Raw genomic sequence first — 24,055 nt, 5'->3', positions numbered from 1 at the left:
GGAAACTGAATACATATAACGCCGCTACCTTTTACAGTTTCTGCTGTAAACAAATAAAAATAATTGGAACAGGAAGTGTTGGTAGATGACTAACAACTTCAGGTTTTAGTACATAGATAAGATTGGAGATTCAATCTAATATTGAGATTCTGAATGTAAAGGATGTCCATAAATAAAGAAAGCAACTTTTGAAATGCCCGCCATTTCTGTTCTAGTAAGTTGGTAGCACTGAACGTTACACGCTTTTCATCTGTTGCCTTTGTAGGTAGTAGTCAAGTGTGATTCAATCTAATCTTAAGATTCTGAATGTAAAGGATGTCCGTAAATAAAGAACGCAACTTTTGAAATGCCCGTCATTTCTGTTCTAATAAGTTGGTAGCACTGAACGTTACACGATTTTCATCTGTTGTCTTTGTGGGTAGTAGACAAGTATGATTCAATCTAATCTTAAGATTCTGAATGTAAAGGATGTCCGTAAATAAAGAACGCAACTTTTTAAATGCCCGCAATTTCTGTTCTAGTAAGTTGGTAGCACTGAACGTTACATGATTTTGATCTGTTGTCTTTGTGGGTAGTAGTCAAGTATGATTCAATCTAATCTTAAGATTCTGAATGTAAAGGATGTCCGTAAATAAAGAACGCAACTTTTGAAATGCCCGCCATTTCTGTTCTAGTAAGTTGGCAGCACTGAACGTTACACGGTTGTCTTTTGTGATTAGTAGCCACGGAACGCCGAATAGTGCACGATCGTCATATGTTTTCTGTACGGGTTGGAACTGTATGGACTTGGTTTGGTATGAAAGATGTTTCCTGGCCGGGCGATTTCTCACAACGGTGATGTGAATTGGCCATCCAGATCTTGTGATTTGACAAGTTTGTGATTTCTTTCTGTGAGGTATTTCAAATCTCACGTGTACACCAACAAACCACGATCACTTCCAGAGCTCAAGGCTGACAGTTTTCCTGTAATTTCAGAGCTAGGGTTCAAGTATGCTGAAAACTTATGGAAAATTTAATCGAAAGAACGTGAGTGTGTGCCTGCAGAGTCGCGGTGGACCTTTGACTGATAACAAATTTTATACATAATCACAGGTAGCATACACTGCTAAAATATGTAAACATATAATATATAAATTAGTTAATTTCATCAATAAATTTGTATGTTATTATGCACTCTAAAGTTTCGTTCCTTATCGGACACCCGATATATATATATACTATATAGGGTGGATAACTTATCTTCGTATCAGGCAAATAGGCAGATATTGTATCAAGCAAATATCGGCAAATAGGCCTTGTTTGTCACCCTCTCTGATACCACAAGGTTGACAGTGTTGCCATAGCAACATAAAGTTGTATTTTTTCAAAAGACGCTACGTCAGGTTATTACACAGTTCAAATCTACATATATTTTTTTAAAAAAAATTGTAATGTTACATTGATATTCAGTGTTGCAAACTTGGGATATGTACAATATATAGGGTGGACTATTTATCTGGAACATTCGTGATAACGGAGAAACCAGAAGAGACAGAAAAGCAAAACTTCGCAAGAAGCAACTATAAGGACGGGGACATGGTTTAACATATTAACCCCTTGTACTGAAATGACGAGTCTAGCTCGTCATGACTTCCCGGTGCCAAATCGCACAATGACGAGCTACACTCGTCATAAAATTTAAACTATTGTAACATCACGATAAACACTTTTTATTTCGTTATTTTATGTTGATTAAACTGAAATATGCTTAATTATTACTAACTATTCGATTGAAAAAATTACAAAGAAAAATAAATGGTAGATGGGACAGGAAATTCAGAAAATAAATCGTAGTGGAAGGGGTTAAACAACAACACCCAGTGAACAGTGTAGCCATCCCAGTATAAAGTTATTTTTTTTTTCAAATGGCACTACGTCAGATTATTACATATTTCAAATCAACATGTTAAACGAAAACTTAAAATACTACATTTATTATTCAGTGTTACAAACCAAGGATATTATTATATCACAAATAACCAAAGTTTGGAAGCCCTTATTACACATACAGCACAACGGAGATGGACAAGACAATGCACATCGGAAGTACCGGTACCTTAGCGTTGGATACTAGGTCATGATATGATTTGTTTTGAATGAATATCAACGAAGTTACAAGGGTTTCGAAGTTTTATTTTTTTTTCGAAAGGCTTTATTTCGAAAACATGCTTACGTAAGTATCATATCTAATTACTTGTGTAGTTTTAAATTGGCAAACAAATCATTTTGCCGTTTACAGTACTTCGATATCTCAAACCGTTCCGGAGATATGATAAACATTGATGAAGTTCGCAACACTACTGAAAATGGCGTGTTTCTGGACAATATTTAAGGTGATTGTTGTTTTCTTTCTCTTTTATAGCATTGCAGGAATAACTTTTATAGCATTGCAGGAATAACTTTTATAGCATTGCAGGAATAACTTTTAGTAGGTGGAATTACAAGTCAATTCTAATACAAGATTTAAGCAGTGTTGCAAACTTCAAGCAATGTTTGTCATATCTCCGGAACGGTTTGGGATTTCGAAGTGCTGTAAACGGCAGAATAATTTAAAAATCCATTGCAAACCACACTAGATATGATACTTATCTAGACATTTTCTCGAAATAAAGCCCTTCGAAAAATATCAAAGTTTCAATTCCTTGTAGCTTCGTTGCTATTCATTCAAAACAAGTCATACCATTAACATAGTATCTAACGACAAGGTACTTCCGATATTCATTGCCTTTCTATCTCCGTCGTGCTTTATGTGTGATAGAAACTTACAAAATTTGGGTGTTTGTGATATTATAACAACCTTAGTTTGCAACATTGAATAATAAATGTAGTATCTTAAGTATTCGTTTTAACATGTTGATTTTGAAATATGTAATAATCTGACGTAGTGCCATTTGAAAAATAATAACTCCACACCGGGATGGCAACACTGTTCACTGAGTGGTCGTGTTTAATACGCAAAACTATGTCCCCCTCCTTATAGTTGCTTCGTGCAAAGTTTTGCTTTTCTCGCTCTTCTGCTTTCTCCGTTATCACGGATGTTCCATATAAATTGTTCACCCTGTATGCGTAGCGTGTAGCTGTGAAATGAAAAGAAAGAAACAGAAGGGCTACTAGAAAAGTTTCAAATGAGGTCCTTGGTTTGATCCCAGCTCGCACAAAGTGAGCTTTGTGGTGGACAAAGAAGGTGTTCGTAGGCTTTCTCGGGGTTCTTTCGTTTCCTCCCACTTTCTTCATTCTACCATTTCACTCATTTCTCATTATCACCGTCTCCTTTGGCCTAGCCGGCATAATCGTGGGACGTAAAACTTAAAGATTTCATTTATTTTTTTTATCATATAGAAAAGACTTAGCCAGAAGTAATTGTAATTAAAATACAGGATTGTGCGCGAGAAGTACCAACACAGTAAAACGTATTGAAAAAAATGGGTTACGAAATATTAATTTCTTACCACACTGACACAAATAATATTGTTACCAATTTCTGAATCCAAGAGAAGAAAAAGTTGTAGAACTTTAAATAATAAAAAAAGATATAGAAGAAAAAAGAACAACTTTTTTTTTAAGGAAAAGAAATCATTCAATTTCGAAAATGGGAAAACAGTTTTCTTAGAAAAGGCACAAGCTACTGCCTTCTCTCTTTTTCTCTTTTTTCTTACAAATGGCTAGAAGAGAGAGACGGAAGGAGAACAAAAGAAGAGAAGAACGAAGAATATAGTGACGAAAGTGGTAGAAATAGGAGAAAGTACGTGTTCATTGTAAAAGTGGGTGAAACAGTTGTTCCTCCGACCAGAAAGAATGAAAACGAAAGAGAAAACAGAGAACAGATAAATAAACAAGCCAAAGCACCCTGTCCCCCCCCCCGCACCTTATTCCGTTTCTCTCCACTGGTGGCTGCGCTGGTGCATCAGTGTGGAAACTCATCTTACAGAGAAAAGAAACTCTTTTTTTTTTTTGTCTCTTTTAGTTTCTTCTTCGGTTCTTGTACTTCATATAACCAACTTCATCTTCTATTCTTTTACTTCTCTGGCTGCCGAATCGTTTTTCAATCTACGGCTATATTGCTTTTGGATCTTCCTCTGGGTTGTCTTTGAAACAAAATAGATACTTCCTTATTGCTTGTCGAGAACGTGCAATCATGCAAAATTTACATATTATCAAAACACATTAAATGTACACTGATGTTGGTCGAAATTGCACTCTCCTTTATTTTGTACGAGGTCTCTGATTCAATTCTCGGTGAGAGAGCATTGGAATTTAAACGCATTGCGGAGATTCGGGTTTCACTTTAAATTTGTGGGTCTGTGTCTCGTTCAGTCTTGGTGCTGAAACGGGACGTCTAATTTAAATTTAAAAAAAAACAAGTGTAAAACAAGAAACAATTATGAAAATATGTCCAAACTCATGCAAGTTGTACGGCAGTGTATGACGTATGATCAATTGAAATTTCACTTAAATAAAGTACAACTATATGAGCCCAGCAATACTCTTAATCGGTATACTGGGTAGCATCGCGTAACATAATTTACCTGTCAGCAGTGGCGTATTTAGATTTTATTTCGGGGGTCTTTGCCTGGAAATGTGAAAATTCTGCAAGATATTTAACTTACTTGAATATAGTAAGTAAGATTTCGGGGGGCTTAAGCCCGGAAGCCCCCCTTAAATACGCCACTGCCTGTCAATAGTGAACTGTGAATAAAAGGAGTAGAGGGTGAGTCACTTCAAAGCACATTATTTATACAGACTACTAGGTTCGAACTGAGCCATGCTGTTGACCTGGAAAACGAAATTGCCACGAAATTGATGTGCGCACATGTCATGTTTCTACGACGTGATATGTGTTTACTCTGCTACTGAGCTACAAATATCGAGTCCTTAGTGGGGTTGATGACCTGTAGAATATCCCTGATGTAGCAGACAATGCTAAATTTGCTTTCAATGTGAAGTAGTCTAGACCGCACGTTATACTCACAAGGAAACTGTTTCAAGTGTGACACGAAATTGTGGACAAATTTATGCGCAAACGAAGTGTTTTTGTGTTCAATTAAACCCATTAGAGGGAAAACCCCTTGATCTCAACCGTTCCGGAGATATAGAAGAATAAGAGGAAGGCTGGTGCTCTTATATTTTGCGAATTTTTGAACATGTAGAGATAGCACAGGTAAATAAGACTTTTAAAAAATAAATAATTCCGTCATCCACGAAACTTTAGTAATACGTCTCCTTAGACATGAGGGTTACAAAACCGAGGAGTCCATAAAAATTCTAGTCGAAAATAGTGGAGTGCCATTGTTGTCTGAAATCAGCGTGTAAGGGGTGTCCATGCATAAGTTTCTTGGCACGCTGAATTGAATAAAAGTATCATCAGGTCAAATAGGATGAAAAATGTAATAAATAAATAAACAAATAAATAAATAAATAATAATAAAGTTGGTGACCGTCCGAACTTTCCAAACATTTATAATTTCTACAATTATTAAACGATTGGAACGAAAAATGGCCCAAAAGTGCGTTTTACTATATTATAGTCGAGGGTGAAAATCGGAACGATCCATCGAAAAACCTTAAAATTTCAGCCGTTTAAACTTTCCAAATAATCGTAATTTCCGCAATTATCAACCGATACGAATCGAAGTAGGAACAAAAGCGGGTGTTGACAATAGCTTAGGGATTAGGAATATCAGCATAATTCAGCAATAACGATTCAAACTGGCGGCCATTTGTAATTGAAAACATCTACGTGTCTCTTGCAGCCTTGTGTCAAAATGTGAAATAGGATTTGTAATTTTCTATGTTTCTGGCGATGCTGATTTAAATGAAAGCATTGATGGTCTGAAAAACGAACATTAATATATACAACAGGTATACATATAACATGTTTACGTGCAACAACTTTATGTGATTTAGAGTAATATCAGGCGTACAGGTTTTCCTTTTATAAGTGGAAGATACTTTTTTCGTTTATTGATTCACACTTTCCATTTTAATATATGCCACACAATTATACGCTCTCATACTTACGTTTGCAACAATATATGTTTATGTTTCATATTATTTGATTTGTTTTTCTATAGCGTTTTTGCACAGAATATATGACTTTGTATGTTTATTCACAGAATAACATCCCTGTTCCTTTGGCTCTATAATTAATATATTCTCATACAATCTTTTCTCATTTTCTACGAACTAAAGACATGATATATATTAGCAAGTAGTATCATACAATTTTGTTCTTCGTCTCAACGGCGTTTGTTATTCCTCATAGCCCCTTCTTTTTTCGGGCTCGGGTAAAAGCTACGCCACTCACCGCAACATTCAATACCACTTTTATTCGCTCTGGTGCATCTTTCTTAACTTTTAAATGCAATTTTCAAACGTATTCACTCGCAATATAGCCGAAAATCCACAAAACATCAGAGCACCAGCTTTCCCCTTACCCCCTCTGTATCTCGAGAACGGTTGAGATCGAGGGTTTTTCCTTCTAATGGAATTCATTGTTCACAAAAAAAACTTCGATTACGCATAAACTCGTTCACAATTTTGTGTCACACTTGAATCGGTTTCCTTGTCAGTAGCAGAGATACAACAAGCCACTACGTTTATGTAGCATTGAACGGATATTATTCTGCGCCCATAAAGACGATAGGTGATTGTAAAATACTTCCATCTATTTAAAAAAAAGAAAGAAATGAAAAGAACAAGGCTGTTTTATAAGAGAAAGAGTACAGATGGAAGTTTAAGATCCATCACTTCTCTGTTAAACAAGTATAGTTATATTGAGAAAGTGTAGAAATTAGGGATGGCCTTTTTCGAAAAATCTGTTTTTCGATTTTCGGAAATTTGATTTTTCGTTTTTCGAAAAAAATTTCGTTTTTCGTGTTTCGAAAAATTTTTCGTTTTTCGTTTTCTGAAAAATTTTCGTTTTTCATTTTTCGTTTTTCGAAAAATAATTTTTCGAAAAAGTTTCGCTTTTCGAAAAAAAAAATCGTTTTCGAAAAAGTATTTTTCGAAAAATTGTGGCCATCCCTAGTAGAAATGTATGTTGAGTTAAACGAAGTTTGTGAGGTTCTGCACCTGCTGAAATCTTCCCGTGAGTGCGCCGCTGATGAGTAGATATGCATAAGTCTATGTTCAATACTATGCCAATGTTGAGGTTACTCACAGTTGAGAATTCTAGGTCTACAGTTGAGCTCTTCTATAACTAATATTTCAATTTTTATGTAATAGCAAAGTTTAGAAAGGTTCACTTGAGCAGACGGTTCTACCAAATAGAAAATTTATAGGCAAAATACGATGTGAAAAATTTTTCGTGAAAGAATGAGAGTGTGGATATAAGTAATTACTGTCACTGCACAGCATATTGAAATGAAATTTGAGTGATAGTGAAAGTATTGTATGGGTAACTCTTCTCTACGACTATTCTCGTTTAAGCGTATACCCTCATCGCTGACGCGCCTGTTCTCTACGGATGCACCCCCTTCTACCACTCGCTCCTGCCCTGATTCGGTTAGATATAGCATTCGTGCTTTTTAGTGGCCACTTAGCACATATTGGTTCGTGTTTAATGCACTGTAGTTTTTATGCCATACGTCCGCACTGAATTTATACAGAACCCTCCTGAAGTCAATCTGCAAGTAGTAATGGATTTCCTCATTTGGTGCATGCTTTGTTAAAAGAAATACAAAGCTCTAACCTAACCTGAAAATGTAAGAAATGTGTAAACATTTGATAGAACCGTCTGCTCAAGTAATATCGTTTAGAAATATAATAAATAAAATTCATTGGTGATTGAGGCCTAAAAATGGATTGAAGGAGAAACAGGGAATTATCGAGAAAAATTACAAATAGCTGATAAAATTTGCCTAGAGATGGCAAAGATGTTATCCAATTACATTTGTCACATGATAGCGTTCTATAAAACTCACAAATTTAGAATTTGACAACGAGCTTTAAGAAAATAATGAAGCAATTGCAGTTTCCATAATAAATACACTTTTCATCCCATTGCCTCAATCAGAATGAATTGGTACGTACTTTCATTTGTCACTAGTTTAATGTAGGCTCGGGATCAAAATATGGGACAAGAAAACTGTGATATTGGTGGTACTTGCTTGGTATTGTTTTCCTTGTTCATTTCAGTCTATTTCTGTGTATTGTGTGCCAGCAGGTGGATCAAAATGACTCATTATATACAACAAACAAATTAATGTTGTTCTGCCCTCCTTTTATACTGAATTGTTTTCGTTTGTGCGTCTATTTCCACATTTTGTGAGCCATCGGATGTGGACCAAAAATCACCTCATATAGTATCAAGAAAAGTATGGCTATTTCTCCCCATCTGAATTTCGACACCATTTCTTTTGCAATGTTTTGCACTGGTTTTGTGTGCCACCGGAAGTGGGTCAAAATGACCCCTAAAGGGGAAGAAACAAATTAATGTTGTTTATCCCCCATCCAATTTCGAGATAATTTCTTTTGGATTCAATTATGTTCGTTTTGTATGCCTATTTCTACGTTTTGTGAGTCACCGAAAGTGTCAAAATTTACCTCCACCAAATAGTGCTGAAAGTCTATTCGAGTACGGCGATTCAATATATTTGGTAGGATGCAGGGCGGATACAGGACGGAGTCCTGGAGGGGGCGGTCAGAGCTGATGGAGGTGAAATATTCGTCTAATGATCTAAGCCAGGGGTGGATCCAAGACGGATTTCTAGGGGAGGCGGTGGGATGAAATACTGTTAGAGCTAATTTTAAGAGCTCCAAACTCTGAGTTGGGTTTTATTTATATATAAAAAAGAAGAAAGTTTCTTCTTGTGGGGGGCAATCTCTCCTCCCCCCTGAGTCCGCCCCTGGCAGGATGCCTGGAAACGAAACACATATGCAAGAGTGAGTTGCCCAAAAATTATTGAGAAATCGGCTCAGCTGACAAGCTCCTGTTGTTTGCTGTCCTGAAACATCAAACAACTTTCTTTGGCCTTATATCTGCGACGAGAAGTTGTAGAATAAGTAAGTGCTTTCGTGTCAAATGAACCATACGAAATGAACATCTGTAATAAACTTTTTTTTTTTTTTTTTTGTCACAAAGATGAGGCTCATTTCGCTAACTGTACTTTCGATTCCCCGTTTCTTGATGGATGATCTACAGAATGACGGGGTTACTTTTCGTTGTCATGTTCGTTATATATATGAAATGTTTATTTTTTTAATTATTATTTTTCATAACGAAGTAAAACAGTAAGATCAAAAATCACGTGCAGGCTTGCCAACCATACGATAATTTATCGTGATATACGATAATCTAACAGTAAGCCTTTGCTATATACGATAATGCTCTTGTGATAATAGGTGCTATATACGATACTTTTAGAACGCACACTTTTCTTTTTTTTTTTTTTTTTTTTGCAGTTTTTGAATGTGCAAATAAATTGTAGATGTGCATTAAATAATTAAACTCATGAAACACACACACACACTCAGTCGTTCCCGCTAAAATAAATCAATAACAATTTGAGAATTGGCAAATGGCAACTCTACATATATATTTTTGTAAATGCAATAATGTCTACGAGGGGGTGCGAATATTGTTGGTGTTAAGAATAGTGTTAATAAAGATAAAATGAAGATGGTAAGGACAGTGGCAATGACCGAAGATTACTAGATAAGTTTATTATATATTATTCCTATTATTAGTAGTATTATACCGGTACTTATTCCTACAATTATCACGTGCATGAAGAATATATGATAATTTTTGTAATATACGATAATTTTCAAGATGAAAATAGATAATTTTGTTCTCTGAGGCTGGCAACTCTGAACACACGACACATGACGTCGTGAGACAAGATGGTCGGTGCACGTACGACATTTGAGAAACGGACGCCACATTTTAAAGTGACATTAGAAGTGTGAGAATTTTTGTCGAAGTTCGGTGTAGTCGTGAGTTTGAAACACTCTCTCCTGCAAGCTTGATTTCAACATCGTTTTTGTGACGAGCTTCAGACACACATGGTTACCGTTTATCCAGTTCGTTCCCGCCAACACCTTGACCGACGTACCTGAACAACCAAATGTCTTACATAATCAACATGGATTAAAGAGAAAGAAAAGACGTTAGGACTGGCATATGAAAATATTGTACAAAGCTATTGTTAGTGAGAAATATTCGAATATCATTTAAATTAATAAGTGACAAAACGCTGGCTGCAATTTTGTTCTTGGGAAACGCGTTAGGATTAATAGATGAAAATAATGGACAAAATTATTGATAGTTCGGAATATTAGAATATTATTTAATAAGAGAAAGAGTGTGTGTGTGTAATTAGTGGACGAAACGCTACTCGATCAGGTGGCGGGACAAAACCTAAGCATCATGTTCGTGGAATTGGGAAGAAACGCTACTGAGACAAAACGCTGTTTGGGATGATGCAACTCGTGGTGGGATTGGGACGAAACGCTACTTGGGACGAAACGACACGATAGGTTTGGCTGTTCACGGCAGCCTATTATGAACTACTTCAGAATAGGTAGAAGAATGGACTCTTGTGCTTTATTGAAACATATCGTCCCTCTCGAGACGAAAGGGCGTATCTCATTTTCTTAACTTTTCCAGGAGACAAATTTAAACCCTTTCTCGTTATTTATTCTGTCGTTTACTTCGAAAATTTAATTTGATATCCTTCGTGTCAGGTATGTAACTTAGTAGCTCAAATTAAATTTTGACAGAACATAAAATAAACTCATGATAACATCTGTAAACTTGTCTCATGGAAAAGTTTTAAAAAATGAGATACGCCCCTTCGTCTCGAGAGGGACGATATATTAAACTTGTAAGAAATAGATTGTGCAATATTATTAACATTTAACGAAAATACGGAAATACATTTGCCCAAAGATGAGATATAGACCCTAAGATATAATATTGAGGTGAACAAAATTAAATACTTTTGGTAAATTATCATGCGCAGTTTTTTCTAAAAAAAAATCACGAAAAATAAATTTTTATATCGCTACAAATTATGCCAATAATGATTACCATCTTGAAGCTTAAAATACCTATATAAAACGATTATCATTTCTGTTGTTCTGTATGGTTGCAAAACATGATCGCTTACTCTGAAGGAAGAACGTAGACTGAAAGTATTTGAGAACAACGGCATATGAAATAAATATTCGGACCCAAAAGGAACGGGAATGGAGAATGGCGGAAACTTCATAACGAGGAACTACATAGTTTATACCGTTTACCAAACATTGTTAGAGTCACAAAGTCTAGGAGGCTCCGTGGGGCAAAGTTATACAGCCAGAATGGAAAAAAGTAGGAACACTTTCAAAGTTTTAACTGGGAGTCCAATTGGAAAACGACCATTAGGAAGACCTATGAGCAGATGGGATGACAATATTAAGATGAATCTCGTAGAAATAGGAATACAAAGTAGAAACTGGATCCAGTTGGCTAAGGATAGAAAGCAGTGGAGAGTTTTAGTAAACGCGGCATTGAACCTCCGTAAGCTACTTTCTCTTTCAAATTTCTGCTAGTGCATTGACCATCTATTACTACACTTTTTAAACAAAACTGATATATTGCCTCACTTTTCACTCTTTTGCTTATACTATGTAATATAGTCTATATATCAAATCGTCTTTTTTGGATTCAATTTTAAGAATTATAAATTGATATATTATCTGCAGTACTTCTCAGACCTCAATTCAACTGTCGTCAAATTCTATGTTTTAGACAGGAACACATCTGATGCAAGGCGGTGAAGTTCTTGTGCCAAAATAATAGGATCACAGTAAATGCTTACAAAAATCCGGGGTGCCCGAAAACTTTTGAGCGGTATATGTACGTATATACAGTATACTCGTATATACAGCTCACAGATTACGAGAAAAACCCTAAAACAGGGGAAGCGGGGAAAGGTCAACGGCACGGTCAAGTCCATTTTCGTTTTTTGAGGTGTGGTCTATACTTAGATGTCGTCTGCCACTCCGGGTAAAGTTATATGTGTGCTATTCCGCGGTGTCATTTGAAACCCCCGTGCGAAAAGTGGGCGAGCCCATACCTACGTCACACTACTTCTGCTAGGGTTCTTCTCGTCATCTGTGAGCTGTATGCAGTGCTGTATATATATGAAGGTACAGGGGTACATGGGTGAAAAAAAAAGCCAATTTCGCTTTACATAAAATTATCATATCCATTTCACTTCAGCCAATGTGAACAGAAAGCAGTTACGTGTGAACCGTGTGGAGTGCATCCAAGAGGTAAAGAGCCCCCTGATATGGTCATCAACTTTTAATGAATGTCAAGTGTAGAGTAAGTGACCGAGACTCAGTGAACCAAAGAAGACTTCACTTGCCTGAAATTCCTTGTTTCTTTTTGGGAGATGGTAAACAAGCTACTCCCCTCCCCTTCCCCTCAGCACCACTTTCACATCAACGCGTAATTACATTGTGGGGTGGAGAAGCCGTCACCCACACAGCCTTCAGCCCCAGACGTTCAACAGCTGTGGTCGCTCCAGTCACTTAGTGTTTTTTCCTCCTTCCGACACTCACAAACTTCAAAGATGGACTCTCTTGTGCGGCAGAAAATTACCCAGCTGTCTCGCTCTGCTAGTGTTTGCTTTAAAACTGACCAAAGTTGACGAAGCAAAACTGGAAACTCTCGTACGCGTCAATGTTGCCAAGTTCTTTAAAATAAAATGTCCTTCCTGTGCGTTTCCTTCACTAGCTTTAGTCTTACTTCAAGCCATTGCTTCAAACAAAGATTTTTAAAAATATTTTCGACCCACCGTTATAACTTTTAAATCGAATATTTCAACAAGAAATTGGAGTTCCTCTCGTTTAAGGTCATTCACTATGAATGTAAAAATACCTTAAATTCTAGCGTTGAATTTGCTTTTTAGCCTATAGATGCTACGCTTTCAAAGTTTTAACAGGAAATCCAATCGAAAAACGACCATTAGGAAGACTTAGACGTAGATGTGAGGACAATATTAAGATGGATCTCGCAGAAGTAGGAATAAAAAAGTAGAAACTGGATTCAGTTGGCTAAGGATAGAAGTCAATTGAGAATTTTTGTGAATGTTATACTGAATCTTCTGGTTCCATATTCTATAGTGTCGGTTAGTTATACGATTTTTGATTGTCGATATCTTGAAATCAGTGGATAGATCACCTCCATTATAGAACTTCATTCCTAATTTTTGACCCTCTATATCCTGGGTAAAGCAGGGGTGGATCCAGGGGAGCGATCGGGGTGATCACCTCTTCCCCCAGAAGAGGAAACTTTTTTATTTTAATTCTATATATAAATAAAACACATACCACAGTTTGGAGCTCTTAAAAGTAGCTTTAAGTAGCAGTATTACAACTCACCGCCACCCCAGAAGTCCGTCCTAGATCAACCTCTGGGCCAATGTTGATGATAATCCATCAAATAGTTCTTGGATTTTGTATCTCACGGATGTACACATGGACAGCCAGAGGAAATATATAAAAGATTTTTTGGTAAACCAAACTCCTTAGTAAGCCCAAGTGATTCATCGGGTTTCAAAACAGTGCTTATTTAGAGGAGTAATACTTACAGACAGTGGCGTATTTACGATTTTATTTCGAGGGGGGCTTCACTAACTTTCGGGGGGGGGCTTTCCCTGAAAATGTGAAAATTCTGCAATATATTTAATATACTTTACTATAGTAAGTAAGACTTCGGGGGGGGGCTTAAGCCCGGAAGCCCCCCCTAAATACGCCACTGCTTACAGAGATAAACTCAAGTTTCAGCTATACACTCGAAAAAAATGAAATGAAATCTTTAAGTTTTACGTCCCAGGGTTATGCCGGTTAGGCTAAACGAGACGGTGATGATGAGAGATGAGTGAAATGGTGGAATGAAGAAAGTGGGAGGAAACGGGAGAACCCCGAGAATACCCACGAGCACGGTGTTTGTCCACCACAAAGTCCACACGGCGCGAACTGGGATCGAACCAGGGACCCCAAGCACCGGAGGTGAACGCTCTACCACTGAGCCACCGCGTACCCAGCTATATACTCGAGTTGTTCAATGTATGCGCCGTTGTGTACACGGCACAACGTCCAAATTGTAACCTCATTTGTTCTATACGTTCAATATCATGTTCCTAGGAAATGAAATGAAATCTTTGAGTTTTACGTCCCACGGTTATGCCGGTTTGGCTAAAGGGGACGGTGATGATGAGAAATGAATGAAATGGTGGAATGAAGAAAGTAGGAGGAAACTGGAGAAGCCCGAGAGAACCCATTCACAAGGTGTTTGTCCACCACAAAGTTCATTTGGCGCGAGCTGGGATCGAACCAAGGACCCCATGCACTAGAGGTGAACGCTATACCACTGAGCCACTGCGCGTCCCCCAATAGCATGTTCCTGTCAATGCTCGTAATAACAGCAGTGAAGTTTTCATTGAGTTTTTGCTTTTTTTGTTAGCATTTTGAGGGTAGATAAACTGTGTCCCTCACATACCCCGTACAGGATATCCCTCACGGGATACCAAATAGCCTGAGATCTGGAGACTTTCAAAGACAAAGTTTTTTGTAACCCAAAGAGTCATTGATGTTAACCTCATTTATTACGCAGTGTAAATTTAAGAATTGTGAGAAGACACGATCTCATATATTCTTTTTGTGCACCGCTTCAGGCCCAGTTACTTCTTTTTTATATATACTTTTGTATTTTGTGTTGCCGCTAGTGCAGGGTTCGGACCACGTCTGTTCCTTTCATTCGGTGCAGTTAGCTTATGCACAATCCATCATGAACGGCCAGTTCCCATAGTATAGTCCATTCTCACCACACTATTTCGCATATAAGAAAGTTGTATTATAGAATTACGTAATTATTAATTTTGGGAATGCGTGATCATAACATTGGTCATTGTCCATGAAGTTGATTAAATTTTAAGAACACGATTATGATTAAAAATTAAATTTATTGGTTTTCGGTATCCATAGTCATGTTAGCCGGTCACTTACAGGGGCGAATCCAGGGGAGGAAACTTTCATATTTTATATATAAACTAGCATTTGGCTAGCTGGCGGCTCCGTCCTCAGACCCCCGCGTTTGCTCGGCCTACGGCCTCGCATGTCTTATGGATCAACCTTTGCATTAACAGTGAATTTCATGCATTTGCCCTTCATATTTCCTGAATTTGCCCAGGTGGGGACTTCGCCCCCGCACTCCCGCCTTTGCTCGGTCTACAACATTGCACCTCTTAAACCTACAAGTCTACCGAATTTCAAGTTTCTCTTCGTATTTCAACTATCTAAAAGATAACATTTTCTATCTCAAGAAAACGCCTATTTAAATAACATGGGAATTTCTTCATCCCCCTTTAGATGCCTTAAAAATTACAAATATTTACTTTATCTACCTTTGGCAATTTTCCTGTCGGTTAGTCCCGAAAGGCTACAATCATGCTAAATTTCAACTTTCCACGTCAAACGGAAGTAACTCTTTATTTTACGTCAGTTCATGTAGTTTTATTTATAGTTAGGATAAAACCCATCCCAGAGTTTGGAGTTCTTAAAAGTAGCTCTAAGTAACAGTATTACAACCCCCCCCCCTCAGAAGTCTGTCCTGGATCCGCCCCTGGTCACTTACAAGAGATGACGTCCCTCAGCGATCACACTATCTAAGGAAAGGGAGGGAAGAAATTATTGGGGAAGGAACGAAGCGTCCTGGGACTTACATCTTAGGTACCATCCCGCCATTTGCCTGGTGTGAATGAGAAAAACTCAGAAAAACCTAAATCAGAATGACTGGCCTGAAAAGCTTTTGCACTTTTTCGACCGAGTGTCACCACCGATACTCGAATTCGAACCAAAGACGAGAATGTTAGCTACTCTGCTACACGGAGCACTTGTTAAATTTTAAACAACCATCTTCTCAACATTATTACTTCATGATTTAGAGAAAAGAAAACTAGTTCTTACTGAGAATTCAACCCGGAACCACTTGCACCCGGACTAACAGAAAGTGGAAATAGTCAAACCGGAAATGGTTTATACCTACCACTTCCGGTTTGAATATTTCGTTAAGGAAGGAGGCGAAATTTATGTTTGGGAATTTGAATCCATATAGAAAAACAAGTTCTCGTTATCTGTTACCATCTTAGCTTTTGTGTAAAGAAATTCTTTTTAGAATATATTGAAGAAAGTTTGGTACTATCGTTATGCTTTGTGGTCAGATTAATAATATGCAGGTCTTTGGCGGGGTACAGAAGTTCCAGCGTCAACCCTGTATCACATGGCAGTTGAAGCGCTGCTTAAATTAAAAAATAGCAAATTCTAGTTTAGAAATAGCTATAGGAAAAGAGGACTACTGACATCATGTGCCGTTAGACATCGAAAACGGCAAGACTCTGTTGTGAAGCGTGGCGCTTTACGGATCAGAGACGTGGACATTGGGAAAAGCGGAAATGTTCAAGATGGAAGCATTTGAAATGTGGCGTTGGCACAGAATGCTGCATATCATGGACCGAAAGGAAAAGAAATGAAGACGTATTAAAGGAAGCAAATGAAGGACGACAGATCATGAAGATTATAGGAAAAAGAAGAAACAGCATGCTTGGCCATCTTATTCGGCACTCCGATTGGATCACCGTGCTGATAGAGGGAAAGATAGAAGGAAAACTAGGAAGAGGAAGACCAAGGGTAGCATATCTACAATAGATGTAGTTATGAAGAAGAGACCTTATCAAATTATAAAACAGCTCTCCTAATGGAGAAAAAAGTTTCAAAATTTCCATAGTGCGCACCAACCTATAGTTAAGGACAGAAAGAAGCAGAAGTTTAGTATCCGATGCGCTGACCACACATCATGTAAGTTGAACGTGTGACACACGGTTCTTCGCAGTTTGTTGTAACAGGTAGCTTAATTTAGATTAGACGAACGCATTTTCCATATTTTTTTGAAAATATATCATCTGCTTGCAACACTGTTTTACAGCGAGCCCACCAGGATAATGTCATGTCCTTCCACCCCTACAATCTCTGGAGAATTTTGTTTGTAGCTGTTCCATCCTTTCGTCCTCCCCCCCAACGTCGCTGAACATTTCCTGCTGTACCCAATCTGAACTTCATGTCCACTTGTACTAGTGGCTTTTTTTTTTCGTTTGTCTGGAGGTGGGCGCGCGCGGGGTGGATGAAGCTATCAGCGGTTTTCCACATCACTTTTACTTATTCGTCTGCTCACGTCCCAACGCGAATCGCCTTCGTCCCATTATATGCCACACGTGCAACAGTCGAATGGAACAATAACGTTAGATTAACGCAAAGAACTCACAAAGCAATTTCTCCCTGTGTGTTGGAGCAACGAGGGAATTGGAGGGGGAATTGTGTACACAGGAAGAACAATTTACATCACAATGTGTTTCATTTTTTAAAAAGTATTAAATAGAAGTTACGTGCTTAATAACAAGAGAAATACAAGAAATAATTGCAGCTGTATCTAACTTTATTTAGTTTGCTCGTTTGCAAAACAACATGGTGCTGACACAAATATTATCAAAAAAATTATAGAAAATTTATTATACTTTATGATCTAAAATAAACTGTTGCACCATTTTCTGACATTTTGTCCATACATCTTTCTGATTAACTCTAAGGATTAAAGGACCAAAGGTTTATCTCAGCAGAAAAGGATCGGCATTTCATCCAATTTTGTCTCAAGCTGTTCATTTAGGAAGGTTCTACATCACTCTCCGTAATTCTACACCACTCCCCGTAATTCTACACCACTTCCCGTAATTCTACACCACTCCCCGTAATCCTAGTTTCCACCTATACTTCTCTTGGATTGCCTAAATATCTCATTTCCGCCGTTTGCTCAACAGAAACTCTGTAGGCGTAACAAATACAAACAACGCATCACACCGATTCAATGGCGCCCATCAGGAGGGGCAAGGTGGGGCGCTTGCCCCCTAGAAGAAATTGCACTTCAGAATATGGAAAATGTACTAGAATTTTTACATTAGTTACAGCAAAATTTGAAACTATTTTTGAAACGTCGCTTATACTTGCCCCCTCTTGGAAACCACAACATGGGCGCCCTTGCACCGATTTTTTTAGATTTTTTCATTTAAACATCAATCCATGTGATATTTGGTAATGAGTGATTGTCTGTATTAAGTAATTTGTAATCACGACAATGTCTATAGCTAAAAGATTTCAAGAAGTTTAGTCTTATCTTGCAGTTTGCTTTAGCACCTCTGAAGCTTTCAGAAGTTTGTTTTGAGAATACATGTTCAAAAAGTAAGCGAGAAGTTCGTTTTGAGAATACATGTTCAAAAAGTAAGCAAGAAGTTCGTTTTAGGAATACATGTTCAAAAAGTAAGCAAGAAGTTCGTTTTGAGAATACATGTTCAAAAAGTAAGCAAGAAGTTCGTTTTGAGAATACATGTTCAAAAAGTAAGCAAAAAGTTCGTTTTGAGAATACATGTTCAAAAAGTAAACAAGAAGTTCGTTTTGAGAATACATGTTCAAAAAGTAAGCAAGAAGCTCGTTTTGAGAATACATGTTCAAAAACTGACCAATCAAGAAATTCTTACTTTCAGGTATGATTATGGAGCGGAACAGAGAACCCATGAAAAATTCTAGTAATTTCGGTACTTTTTTTCAACTTCACCGCTCCGTTATTGTATAAGTTTCTATCTGTATTGACCTAACCATTATTCCTTGTATCCAGTGGCGTATTTACGATTTTGTTTCGGGGTCTTTGCTAACTCTCGGGGGGGAGGCTTTGCGTAAAAATGTAAAAAATTCTGCAAGATATTTCATATACTTTATTATAGTAAGTAAGAATTTCGGGGGGCTTAAGCCCTGAAGCCCCCCTAAATACGCCACTACTTGTATCGTTTCAAGAGAGATGAAGTTCTCCATTTCTTGTTTTAAGAAATTCAAGTATTTTGCCAGAAGCAGTGTTTCATTTACTGAGTTAATTTAATCTCTGGGGTATTTATTTCTTTTTCATTATAAACATTCTAATAGCTTTATTTCTTGCATTTAGGCATGCTTTCTTTCACTTGATATAACTACCAGTACAGGTTCATTTCATAAGAAATTTCAAGTTTCAGAAGCTGCTAAAATCACAAAAAAAACTGCATTAACTGTTCAATGCATTTCAAATGTTCTTGATCCTTTATTGCTCACTCAGGAAGATTTTAGTTTTAAATAATAGCATTTATGTAATAAGAAATTATGAACATAATTTGCACTCGAGTTAATTCTTAAAAATTATATCGCCCCAGTGACTCTTGAGCTTAACTACAGGCCTGCTCATGACAAAAAGCAAAACCCAGGTTCGATACCCAACTGAAAGCACTTGTGATTCGAACTTCAGTTCACTTAAAGATCCATATCTCATATAATTTTTATTTTCATTTATAGTTAAACCTTCAAAACAAAACATTTCTGTATAACACTGCTAGGGTTTGGTAATACTGCTAGTATCGAGCGCTGAATTAGTGTCGTCTGCAACACTACTTAGCAAAATTTTTCGCACTAGGGTTTGAAAACACTGCTAGTATCCAGCGCTGAATTAATGTCGTCTGTAACATTTCTTAGCAAAATTTCTCGCACTAGGGTTTGGTAACACTGCTAGTATCCAGCGCTGAATTAGTGTCGTCTGCAACACTACTTAGCAGAATTTCTCGCACTAGGGTTTGGTAACACTGCTAGTATCCAGCGCTGAATTAGTGTCGTCTGTAACATTTCTTAGCAAAATTTCTCGCACTAGGGTTTGGTAACACTACTAGTATCCAGCACTGAATTAATATCATCTGTAACACTTCTTAGCAAAATTTCTCGCACTAGGGTTTGGTAACACTACTAGTATCCAGCACTGAATTAGTGTCATCTGTAACACTTCTTAGCAAAATTTCTCGCACTAGGGTTTGGTAACACTACTAGTATCCAGCACTGAATTAATGTCATCTGTAACACTTCTTAGCAAAATTTCTCGCACTAGGGTTTGGTAACACTGCTAGTATCCAGCGCTGAATTAGTGTCATCTGTAACATTTCTTAGCAAAATTTCTCGCACTAGGGTTTGGTAACACTACTAGTATCCAGCACTGAATAGGGTTTGGTAACACTGCTAGTATCCAGCGCTGAATTAATGTCGTCTGTAAAATTTCTTAGCAACATTTCTCGCACTAGGGTTTGGTAACACTGCTAGTATCCAGCGCTGAATTAGTGTCGTCTGCAACACTACTTAGCAAAATTTCTCGCACTAGGGTTTGGTAACACTGCTAGTATCCAGCGCTGAATTAGTGTCGTCTGCAACACTACTTAGCAGAATTTCTCGCACTAGGGTTTGGTAACACTACTAGTATCCAGCACTGAATTAGTGTCATCTGTAACATTTCTTAGCAAACTTTCTCGCACTAGGGTTTGGTAACACTACTAGTATCCAGCACTGAATTAATGTCATCTGTAACACTTCTTAGCAAAATTTCTCGCACTAGGGTTTGGTAACACTACTAGTATCCAGCACTGAATTAATGTCATCTGTAACACTTCTTAGCAAAATTTCTCGCACTAGGGTTTGGTAACACTGCTAGTATCCAGCGCTGAATTATTGTCGTCTGCAACACTTCTTAGCAACGTGTTACTCATGTTCCCGCTTTAGTCATTAGAGTGTAGCAGACCACTAAACATTGTAGTCCTATTGTCGATCTGCACCAAGGAAAAAATGAGGCCTTTGTGGCTAAGCGGTTAGCGTACGCTCCTTTGTTGTGGGAAACCCGGGTTCGATTCCAGGCGGGAGGTCATGTGGTTCGGATTCCACGTTAATCAGTAGGTCCACGTCTCATATAGCCTCGCTGCTGAACGGGACGTTAAACCCAAAATCAACTCAACTCAACTCGAGAAAATGAGGGTAATGATTTGTTTTTTGTTTGCAGAAGGTGATAAACCTGCGGAAATTATTCGCCGAATGCAAGCGCGCCATATCTATAAATGGATAGAGCGTTTCAAACAAAAGAATGTCTTTATGTGACGAGGAAAGATGGGGCAGACCATCGACGTCAACGACTGACGATAATTTGAAAGTCGTTGAGGGTATGGCGATGGAAAACAGACGAATCACGGTGGACGAAATCGCCAATACTTTACATTATCGACAGTCATGGTTCAGCGTATTCCATTGATGGAAGTGCTCAGGGAAAGAAGATTTGCAACCGATGCAGAAGTTATTGATGCGGCGCAAAATTGGTTACAGACGAAACCGAAAAACTTGTGAAACGTTGGGAAAAGTTCGTTGAAGTTCAGGGAGATATATATCACTATAGACTCTTTATAGCTTTATTTTATGTTATTTTGGGATAAATACGGCTTCTGTCAAATTTTGTTCAACATACTTAGCTTCTTAGAAAATTGCTTAAGAGAAAACTGTTTTATTGTGATTGTTTCAATAGATAACCGAGAACATTTTGCCTTCTTTTGTCCGAAAGTCTCACATTTTGTACAATGCTAAATTATTTTCTCCCATGGTCGGTTCTTTCGAAAGAATGAGAAATACATTTTTATAATAATTTTCGTGTGTAATATTTCAAACTCTCATAATCTTCGTTTCAGCTAGTTTGACCCTCTTCCAATACTCGAAATTATACTCCAAATTTGCAATTCATTTTTTTTAGAATTTTCATTGGCTATCTAAAATTGTCTCTATAATCTCATTAGGTTTTGTGTGAAAAATCTAAATTGCTCTTGGTATCTAATGTATTTATAACGCTAATTTGAGCGCAGATTATAACCCTCACTCCTTGGTAAAGCTATCTGTCTTCGAGAATTCCCGCACGATTTTGGCGTACTTTGTGAGAAATTGTTATACGGCGACGAAGTTCACGTGTATTTTGAAGAAAAGGTGTGATTTTGGATTTGTCCGCAAATGCAGATACTTGGATTAGGACTTAATGCAAGTAAACCATGACATATTACAATTTATAATTCTAGTTCAGTGATTCAGTATAAATTTGGCTGCATTCTATATATTCTATATTTGCCTCATTTATAACACAGAACCATGTTGAAATGCCCTTATTAAAGTGAAAGAGCTGTTTTTCCTGCGATTACTTAAGCTATGTTACTGATGAAAGAAATCTAATGAGTGTACGGAAATAGTCATAAGAAAATATAATTGTCAGTAAGGTTGAGTATTATTTTCAATGTCGAAATTCAGCGCCGTAACTTAGATTTTTTTCTGGAGGGGCAGACATTAATTCGCGTGTTTGGGCTCCCTACAAAAACTTGTTTTACTATTTCTTGGGCCCCTGGTTCCATCTTTCTCTTACTTTTTATGGGCCTCCGGAGCCTGTAGGCCCTCCCGCACGGCAAGGTCTGCGGGGCCGTTAGTTATGCCCCTGGACCCGCTCCATACATAACAAATTAATTAAGGGGACAATATTGACAAATCTCAAAACCATACGAATAAATATTATTTCTAGGGCACCTAATAGTAGACATTTTTTTTACTGAAATGGGCCCACGACTCATTTTTGTTTTATTTACCTTTTATGTGCTCTTTTGTTTATGTAATGTAGTAAGCCTGTTTGATACTTCATTTATAATTTCATGTTCGTATCGTATATGGAGTAAGAAAAGTTTGTCTTAAAATGGACCTTCCTCAAACTGCGGGGAGATTCCCTGCGGGAGGGTAATTGCCCCCTTGCCCCCCACAAGTTATGGCCCTGTCTAAATTTAAGACATTGGAGGCTGAATTTGGGAAGAATAATTGATCGTTTTTTGGAAGATTTGTTTGACCCTCATCTTCATGGAAGATATTTAGACCAATATGAAGTCTTGAGAAATTTTTAAAATTATGATCCCGTTCTCCTGGAAATGTAATGCTCCATTTCAATTTGTTTGTGGTGCCCCTTTTCCTTCTATACTGGACGTCACAGGGAGAAAGAAGTGATTGATTTGACAGTGAGCGAGCGTAAATACATGAACTGTAACCCTTAGGCATTTCCAGTTTTCAACACGGTATTTCATTTTAGTCTCAGTTTTTCATTTTGTATTGTTTAAAATAAATATAATTCCTATTTAAGCGAAAAACAACACTTTTTCAATGGAATTAGCTTACAGTAACATAGTTTCGGATTATTCGTTAGACACAGTAAACCTTGGTCCTCACGGAAATTAGGGCGTCTCAGCAGGCCCGTAGCCAGCCCAAAAATGTAGGGGGGCCCGGCTGAAGTTTGGGGTGGCCCGATCCAACCATATTATAGTTCATCACCATATTATAGTTCATTTGCAAGCCTACCGTGAAAATTTTATGGGACCAGCAAAAAGCTAGGGGGCCCGGCCCCCTAGACCTCCTCCGGGTACGGGCCTGCATCTCTATACTTCTTCTTAATAGAAAAATTATAATTAAAAATATTAAAAACTTCATTAAGTCGGAGAAAAGAATATTTTGCATTAATATATCAACAGAAAAAATATATTCAATAATTAACACGTTACGAACAGATGTCGCGGTTGTCAATTGTGGAGTATTGTCACATGTGTGGTGTCAATTTGACACGTGGTGTCATCAACATGTTGAAAACTGACAATACATAAACCACGAACATCAAGATTGCGCTCAAGTTTCTCTCTTAAACATTTTACCTTCTTTAAAGCGTTGTTACTCTACAAAAGTCACTTTATTTTTAAGTTTACAATAATATATGGATGACGAATAATTTCGTTCTATAATAGACAATTATCGAAAAGTACCCAGGGCTCAGCGTTGCCAATGTGTGTGTAATTACACAAAATGTGTGCAATTTGTGTGTAGTTTGGCACAATTCAAAATTTTGATTATTGATTTTTGAGAAGTTCGTTTCATTCAAATATTCATTATTTCTATTTTTTTTCTGTTTGCCTTCTAAAAACTACAAGCGCAAACGCCTGACTCCAGGGCAGCGCAATAAAACTTATCTTTCTTCCTTGGTACCTCACTCTTGTTTTTCAGAAGCGGGTGTCATCATGACCTTTGGCCCACATCC

The 24,055-nt window shown here is 37.5% G+C and overlaps 1 protein-coding gene across 1 annotated transcript in view; it reads left to right on the top strand.

Moving 5' to 3' along the window:
- LOC145685721 (uncharacterized) overlaps positions 1 to 24,055 on the top strand; it is a 1,054,280-nt gene that overhangs the window by 685,456 nt on the left and 344,769 nt on the right. The window lies entirely within an intron of this gene.

The sequence above is a fragment of the Thermobia domestica genome, chromosome 5, assembly GCF_964235325.1.
Source record: "Thermobia domestica chromosome 5, izTheDome1.hap1.1, whole genome shotgun sequence".
Classification (NCBI taxonomy): Eukaryota; Metazoa; Arthropoda; class Insecta; order Zygentoma; family Lepismatidae; genus Thermobia; species Thermobia domestica.
This window is presented reverse-complemented; position numbering and strand designations above follow the sequence as displayed.